Source organism: Zonotrichia albicollis, chromosome 1 (genome assembly GCF_047830755.1).
Source record: "Zonotrichia albicollis isolate bZonAlb1 chromosome 1, bZonAlb1.hap1, whole genome shotgun sequence".
NCBI classification, from domain to species: Eukaryota; Metazoa; Chordata; class Aves; order Passeriformes; family Passerellidae; genus Zonotrichia; species Zonotrichia albicollis.
Window position 1 is genome coordinate 156,539,191 of NC_133819.1, and position 8,048 is coordinate 156,547,238.

Here is an 8,048-nt window from a genome sequence, read left to right on the forward strand (position 1 = left end):
TGCAGCCTGAGCTGCCCCTGTTCCTCTCTGTCCGTGCACGGAACGCAGCGCGGAGGAGAACGGCAGCAGGGCCCTGCGCGTCCCCAGGCTCAGGCTTTGTGTCGCTTCAGCTCCACGGAGACGCGGTCAAGTGAAAACCCCAAACTGTTTATTAAGGGAAAGTGAAGCAAAGGGGTGAGCTGAGAGATAAAAACAGGGAGTGGGCAGGGCCTGAGGGCTGCAGGGAGGGAGCTGCCAACGGGGAGAGAGAGAGATGGCACGAGCTGCTGGAGCTTGAGCTCCTGCAGCTTCCCACTGGCTCAGCTCTGAGCAGCAAGAGCTGTGCCTGGAGCTCCAGCTGGTCCATCCTGCTCTGCAGGTGCTGCCATCTTCAGTGGGAGCTGGAAATCGCTGATGGACGCCTGTCCATCTGATCCAGCAGACGAACCAAGTCCTGCAGATCTTCTCTCAAAGGTCAGCTGAAGCAGTATGCTGAGGCAGGATGGGCTCTCATCTTCCCTCAAGGCTTGAAGAGCTGCAACAGAGCCACGCTCAGAGGCCAGATTGAGGGAATGCAAGGAAAGCCTCCTGCCAGGGCCATCCCAGCCGGCTCTTGCCATGGCTTCGGCCGGAAGGTGCTGGCCACGGACCAGCCACGTTTCCCTGGCAGCTCTCCGGGCTCTGCCCTGGCCGCCCCTTGTTCGCACGGGGAGCAGAGCCCTCCGCAGCCTGGGCACGGATTGTAGCTGCAGCTGCCACACGGCTCACCCTCAGTGAGGACCTAAGCCTGAGTGACCGGGTGCCTGCTGAAATTCCGCATTGCACTGCATGCCTCCCAGACCCAAGCTGTCACCACTGCTAACTCGGGCTGGTTTGACAGTGCCATGTGCCTCCTGCAACCTGGCCTCTGGAACCAGGACTGGTGAGTTTGGTTTTCCATGGAAAAGGGCTGGCATTTTCGTTCAGGGGCCTGCTGCACTGAGTGGCCGATTGTTTGCTAGGGTACTGAAAACCACAAAGCCCAGAGCTGCAGGCACACTGCAGCTGCAACAGGCATCCCAAAGGGAACCCAGACCTGCCATCACATGGCTTCCACCACAGCTCTTACCTTGGAACCTGCCTAAGCCTGAGTGGCCGGCTGGCTGCTGAAATGCCGCATTGCGTAGGATGTGGAATCTTTGTTCTGTTAGTAATAGAAATAGGTTTTGTTTTGATATGCTGTGGTGGGATGAGCGTCTGCTGCGTACTGGTGCTGACGAAGTTACAGTATGTTTGTGGTTCTGAAGTGTTAAGTTAATGAATTTATATGGCTTAATATACAGTTTAACATACAAATAAATATAAATTTAAAAAAAATTTAAAATTATAACAGCAAACATAAATATAGAAAGCAGATAAATACAAAAATCTATACTATATATTATTGTAATATAATAGCTATAAATTAAAATCTATTATACATATGCAAAGATATTTAAATATAGATTGTAAACATAAAAATATTAAATATACTTTAAAAGAAATTGGAGATATTTGGTTTTTATTAAGTTCTAGGCTGAGGTTTTTTCTAAATAATATAAATAGAAATATAAATAATATAAAAATATAAATCCAAATATACAAATATACTATTATATTCCGATATCTATAAATACTTATTATAAATAAATATAAGTAACAGAAATATATAATATAAAAATAGTTTATCTAGTATTCTATTAAAAGGTATTCTCTATAATACATATAATGTCTATAAATAAAATGAACTAAAAATATAAACGTAAATGTGAGCAATATGAAGAGATGTAATATGGAATATAAATAACAGTATCCGGCAATATAAATTATAAATATAAATGTGAATATAAATATGAAAAAATATGTAAATATAGTTTAAAAGAAAGAGCTTTTATTGATTTTTATTTGGTTAGTGGTAGGGTTTTCAAATTAAATAGTATGAATATAGATATTATTGCTATATATTTCTAAATATAGAAATATATAAACAAGATATAAAAATATAGATATAGAAATTTGAAAAATAAATAAATATAAAAGGAAGAGATGTAATATAAAACACAAATAACACTATACATTAGTATACGTTTTAATTGTAAATGGGAATATAAATATGAAAAATATAATGAAAAAATTAACATATAGTTTAAAAAAAGGGTTTCGTTCGGCTTTTATTTGGGTAGAGGCAGGGCTTTATTTTAAATAATATAAGTGTTAGAGAAGTAAATATCTTAACACAGAAATATAAAATCAATATATATAAATGTATGTATAAAAATATATAAATAAATCTAAGTAATAGGAATAGATCTAATATAGAATATTAATTTATGTCTAAATAGAAATTTATAAATATAAATGTATAAATAAACGTTATACATCAATATACATTTTAAATATAAATGTGGATATAAATATGAAAAATATAAAAATAAAATATATTTAAATATTGTTTAAAAAAAAGAGTTGGGAATTTTTTTGTTTTTTGGTTCTTATTGGGTTGGAGGCATGGTTTGTTGGTTTTTTTTTTCCGGATTGTTTTGGGGCATTTATTTCAGAGCAGTATTTGGCGGGGGTCGCCCCTGTTCTTTTTTGCCGCTGTCCCTGCCCACAGCCCCAAGGCATCCCCGGCTGGGGCGGGCGGCAGTGCTGCCGCCTTGTGGGCAGAGCGCGGTACTGCAGCTGTGAGCCGACAAGCAGCCGAGAGGCCGCCATCTTGGGAGTGGCGTGTCGCGGGTGTCGCGGGCTCGCTTGACCTTCTCAAAATGGTGGCCACAAGGGCGGGAAAAAATCGCACACCCCAGTAAGTCTGCCGCCCTGTGGCCACAGAGCGGTACCGCAACCCCGAGCCAGCGCCCTGCCCCTCGCCGCTGGGTGCCGGGAGCGGGGCAAGGACGCGGCTGCCAAGCGAGGGAAGGGCGAGGGGCACGAGCGAGCGGCGTCGGAACAAGGCTGCAGCCCCCGGGCCCGCGCCCGCCCCACTCCAGGCGCTGGGAGCGACCGCGGCCCGGGCAGTCCCGGCGGGGCGGCCCCGGGCAGGCGGCGCAGGAGGCGGAGCGGGGCCGTGGCGCTCCCCGCCCTTGCTGCTGCCAGCTTTGGAAGGTCGGGCCGGGCGCCCGTCCCGTCCCGCCGCCTCCCGGTCTCTGTAAACTCCTCTCTGGCATCACAGGTCCGTGCTGGAGAGTGGGAGACAGGGCCCTGCTGGTTGCCGTGTCCTCGGTGGGCAGAGAGCTCTGACCTTGGCTGGATGGGCTGGTGGTTTTGCAAGTGTTAATCGTTGAAGGCAGCAATAAGTGGTTTGAAAGCCTGTTCTTGACCAAAGGGAAAAAGTGTGACTTTGATGCTGAACTTGTCATTTTTCATTTGACTTGTCTTGAATTATGTAGGAATAGAGAGAACTAGAAAAAGAGAGAAATAGAATTGGTTATTGAGCGCTCCTCAAATGCTCACCGTGAATCAGTGCAGAGCCGATGTGAAGGGTGATGGAACAGAGCTCTGTGCTTTAGAATGAAATAAATTTAAACCTGACCTCCACACAGTGTCTCACTAACTTCTGTTGTTTTAAAATACCAAATACGTTTAGGAAGTGTTGGAAGTTAGTATTTTGGGAAAGAAATGGCAGCTCCACAGAACATTCCATTTAACAGAGGCTCTCTGAACGAATAATTTTGTTACTGCTGTCACTGCAATCAGTTGGTGGTTCAGCCTTGAAATGTGTGCTTGCCCTTCTATAAAGCACTGTTTTGTTTGCCTTTCAGTGCTATGAGTCTTGATAAATTGGAGAAAAGCCCAAGAGAAATTCATCATCCTGAGATACAAAAGGTAGGAAGTGACTTTTTTTGGTTTGGTTCTTTTTCTTTATTATTTTCTGGAAATGTAAGTGATAAAGTATAAATACTACTGGTTTATTTCTTCCAGTAGCAGGTGATAATAACAGTAGTAGTAATAGTAAAAATAATAATGGAAATAATAATAATAGTAACGTAATACTACTTAAACTGTCTTTATCCATTGAACTGGCCATTTCAAATCAAAACTTGTAAACACAAATCAAACCATCATCCTTGTAGAATCTTTCACAGCAGTGGGCTAAAGATCCTGGTTTTGTTGACAGGATTTATCGGTTCTGGAAGAACAAGAGGGAAGTACAAGCCTAACTACTTCTAGCTCACAGACCTGTCCAGTGAATACAGCTTTGTATTTTGATGGGCTTGTGATGACTTTGAAATCAATTGCTCATTACAGTTAAAAAAATGAATGTTTTTTTGAACGTGACAGCAGAAATAACTTTAAGCACCAACTTAATAATAATAGTTCACCAATTAAAGTTAAAAATTCGTGCTATACTATCAAAATTTAAAGGTAAATTATTATGTATTAGGTGATGGTATAAAGTGTATGTTCTAATGTGTAATGCAAAGATACATACATACCTGAAAGTCCTTAGAGGAAACAAATTTTTATGTCTGCTGTTTATCATACAATATTTGGTTTTATTTCCCAGGGATCAGTGAATTTTAACTTTAGAGTCCTCTATGCTAAGGATGCTCAGCCTACATATGATGAAATGTTCAGTAATGGTGAGTTTTTCACTTTCTCTTTAATTGCTATGCTGATCTGAATAAGAAAAAAACAAAAGCAAGAGAAAAAAAAGGATGGTTTATTATTTTTTACGCTGTTATGTTTCTTTCCTCAGTATTTGCTGCAGCTCTGCTTACTCAAGCTTTGGGTTCCTTCTGTCCCACTGGGAGTTGCCCGATTTGGTTGCATCTGGTGAAATTCACCCTGAGACCTTGGAGAACTACCTCAAACTATGTGAGAGCCATTTGCAGTTCTCTCCAGACACCTGGAGAATGGGTGATGCTTCTGAGGATCTGGCAAGTGTACTTCTATCAAAACTCAGTCTGTGAAATTTCTGGGGAAAACCCTTCTGTGTACCGAAGGGTTCAAACTCTGGTGAGGATCCAGTTATCAGGTGCTTACCTGGATGGTTCCAGCTCTTAAAGCGAACACTTGTACTCTTGCCCTGTAGTTTATATCTATTGTATTTTTGTTATTTTGCAAGATTTTACAGCTTTGCAAAATATTGTGCATTTGGCTCTTTGGAACCTGTCAGATCGTTCTTTGGTGCAGCACCACCTCATGGGACACTTGGCTGCTGTCCTGAAGGGGTTGGTCATAAATCCTGGAGGGTTTATAAGTCTTCTGTCCCCAGGGAGGTATCGTGCTTTGTTTGCTTTTGTTCTGTTTGTTAGGCGCTGCTTCTCATTGGAAGTATGAATTTCAAACTACCCTGTTCTTTTTTTAACTGTTTTCCTGGTTCTCTCCCTACGGCAGGGAAAGACTCTCGTGTCCTTGTCGTCAGGCTCGGTGCTGTCCAAAAAGATACAGAGACTAAAACAATCATAAGAAGCAAAATATGACTGCAGGGAAAATAAGCTGGAGAGAACAAAAGGTGATATTGTTATCCTTACCCTCTGTTAGAAACATCCACTGTGCTTTGATGCTGGTAGCTGCCAGGGGCTTGTTAGCTCTTTGTAGGCAGGTGTAGGTGTTCACTTGTAGGTTTTTTTCTCTGGACAAGTCAATTCAATCTTTGCTAAGCTTATATTTGCAGATTACTCTCTAGCACAGTCCAGCATGACATTTTTGAATGTTGTAAAAATACCATGTTACTTGGAAATTGCTAATGATGAGAAGCCTTAGGGAAAAAATAAGATTTCAGGGTTGGAAGATGTGAGAAGAATTTTGTGGGGATGTTAGACTGAAATAAAGTGCACTTGAAGCTGGACTGGCACGCTGGCAGATCCCCTATTAAAGAGTAGTGCTTAAATTAGCCTGGGGGTTGCCCATTGTTTCTGTAGAAATCAATGTTTCCTGGTCTTCAGAAGTAAGCTGCTTTGAAAAGCTGGAAGGTGCAGTATACTGACAATCTGTGTGCTTTGGATTAAAAGCAGATTTCAGAAGGGTGATAGGCTTTTGTCTTTCCTAGACGTCGATGTAATTCTATCGAGGAGTTTTTAATTCTGTGTTGCCATGTCATCCCTCAGAGCCCTGTCGTACTAATCGTCATACAGATGCAAAACAAAACATCAGACCCTGTCCCAGCCACTTGGAGCCCAGAACACGATTTCGTCGGGCTGCCATTTGTGCGCCATCGGTACTCACCACGGAAGCGAGCCGGGGATGTTGCAGCTGTTGGGAACAAACCGCTTCTCGTCACACAGAAATGGAATTCGGACGATGCCTCGGCCAGCCCCTCTCTGCCGTCGTCTCCTGAATCTGCAGCAGAGCAGTTCCAGTCCGTCCGGGTACGTGTAATCCAGCTCCTGACGATCTGAGCACACGGAGCAACGCTCAGCTGCTCTGGGGGGCTCAGGGAAGGCAGAGTGTGCATTGTCATCTTCCTGAACCTACAGACAAATCAAAGTGAGAAGCCACAGGGTGGAAATCACTCGCATATATGCTAAATAAAACTTGCAGATTTATTTAAGAATTATTACTGCTTGTTCTTTTTTGTGCTTCTGTGCTTAGAAAACATCCCTATACAATCAGTTCAGTTCATCAGTTGAACCTTTGTTTGCAGACCCTCACTGAGCAGAATTTGTTGCAGACTCAGTGCACGCTGCGCTGGAGTGTGAGGAGCTCATGTGTGCTACTTTTTGCTTTAGGACGCTCTAAGGTATTTATTCCTTTTGGGATACATGATGAGAATTCCCAAGAGAGGTAGTTATAAGGTATGACATCGGGAAAAAAGCCTGTGTCGTTGGAATGTTGTTGCTGTCAAAAGTTAATTTTTTCTTAGCCAGTAGTTAGCTTTTTGCTTTATTTTTGTGGTAGCAGTATTTTCTTGTTTAAAAAATTGCTTCAAAATAACTTCAGTGGCTGGCCATCGGTACCGTGTTCAGATTTGCCTGTTTGCTTGTAGCTAAAAAGTTCACATCTTGTTTATCATTCTATTTTAGAAACTGTTGCCCAGCCAACTAATAACTGAATATCTATCTGTCTGGGACACGGGGAGAGGATTTAGGTAATGTCTTTGTTTCCAGAAAAAAGTTCCTGTGTAGTTTCTAAATAGAGGAGAGGGGGGTGAAGACTCGGGGCTCTGATGCCATTGGGGCACCCCAAGGTCCCCAGGAGAGGAAGCCCCACTGGGGTGCAGGAGCAGGTGTGTTCTCATGTAATCTAGGATAAATTATAAATATAAGCATGAAAATTATAATCATGAAAATATTTTTTAAAATAGCTAAATAAAGCGGGGGTTTTTTATTTGTCAATAGGCAGGGTTTTGATTATAAAAATCATAAATACAAACAATATAAATGTAGAAATCTAAGTATAGGAATATATCATAAATAAACACAGATATAAAGTTTAAAAACAAGAAAAAATTAGTTGTAGCAGTAGATATGACACATAATATAAATAATAATTTAAATACATTTCTAGAACTTTACATATATATAATTATTAATACACTGCATCCAAAGAAACTATAAATATGAATGGGAATATAATTATACTAAGTATAAAAATATTTCAATCTCGTTTAAAAGAAGGTGGTTTTTTGTATTTATTTGGTTAGAGACGGGGTTTTTATTTGGAATAATAGAAGTATTATAGAAGTATAAATCTAAATATAGAAATATACAATCTATAGAGAAAGATATTTGTAAAAACACGAGCGAACGGCGCCTCCTTCGGCCGAATGGAACGAGCTCAGCCGAAGCAAGGCGAGACCGGCCGAACCTGACGGCCTCGAGCGAACCGAGGCCAGGCTTGCGAGGCTGCCTGAACGGAGCCGAGCTCAGGCGAACCGAGCCCGCTGCTCTCGTGCGCGCTAATTAGCGCGAGTGCGGTCACCGCCTAATGAGCCCCTGTGCCGCCCCGCGCTCCCGGTCGTGTCCGTGAGATGGGCGGGCCGCCCGCGGGACGCGGCAGCAGGACAGCCCCGAGCCGGGCGCGTTTAACGTGAGGCGGCGCCGCTTGCCCGCCCTCAGGGAGCCGACCCGAGCCGAGGCGCGCCGAGCGCACAGAGCGGCTCCGAGTTC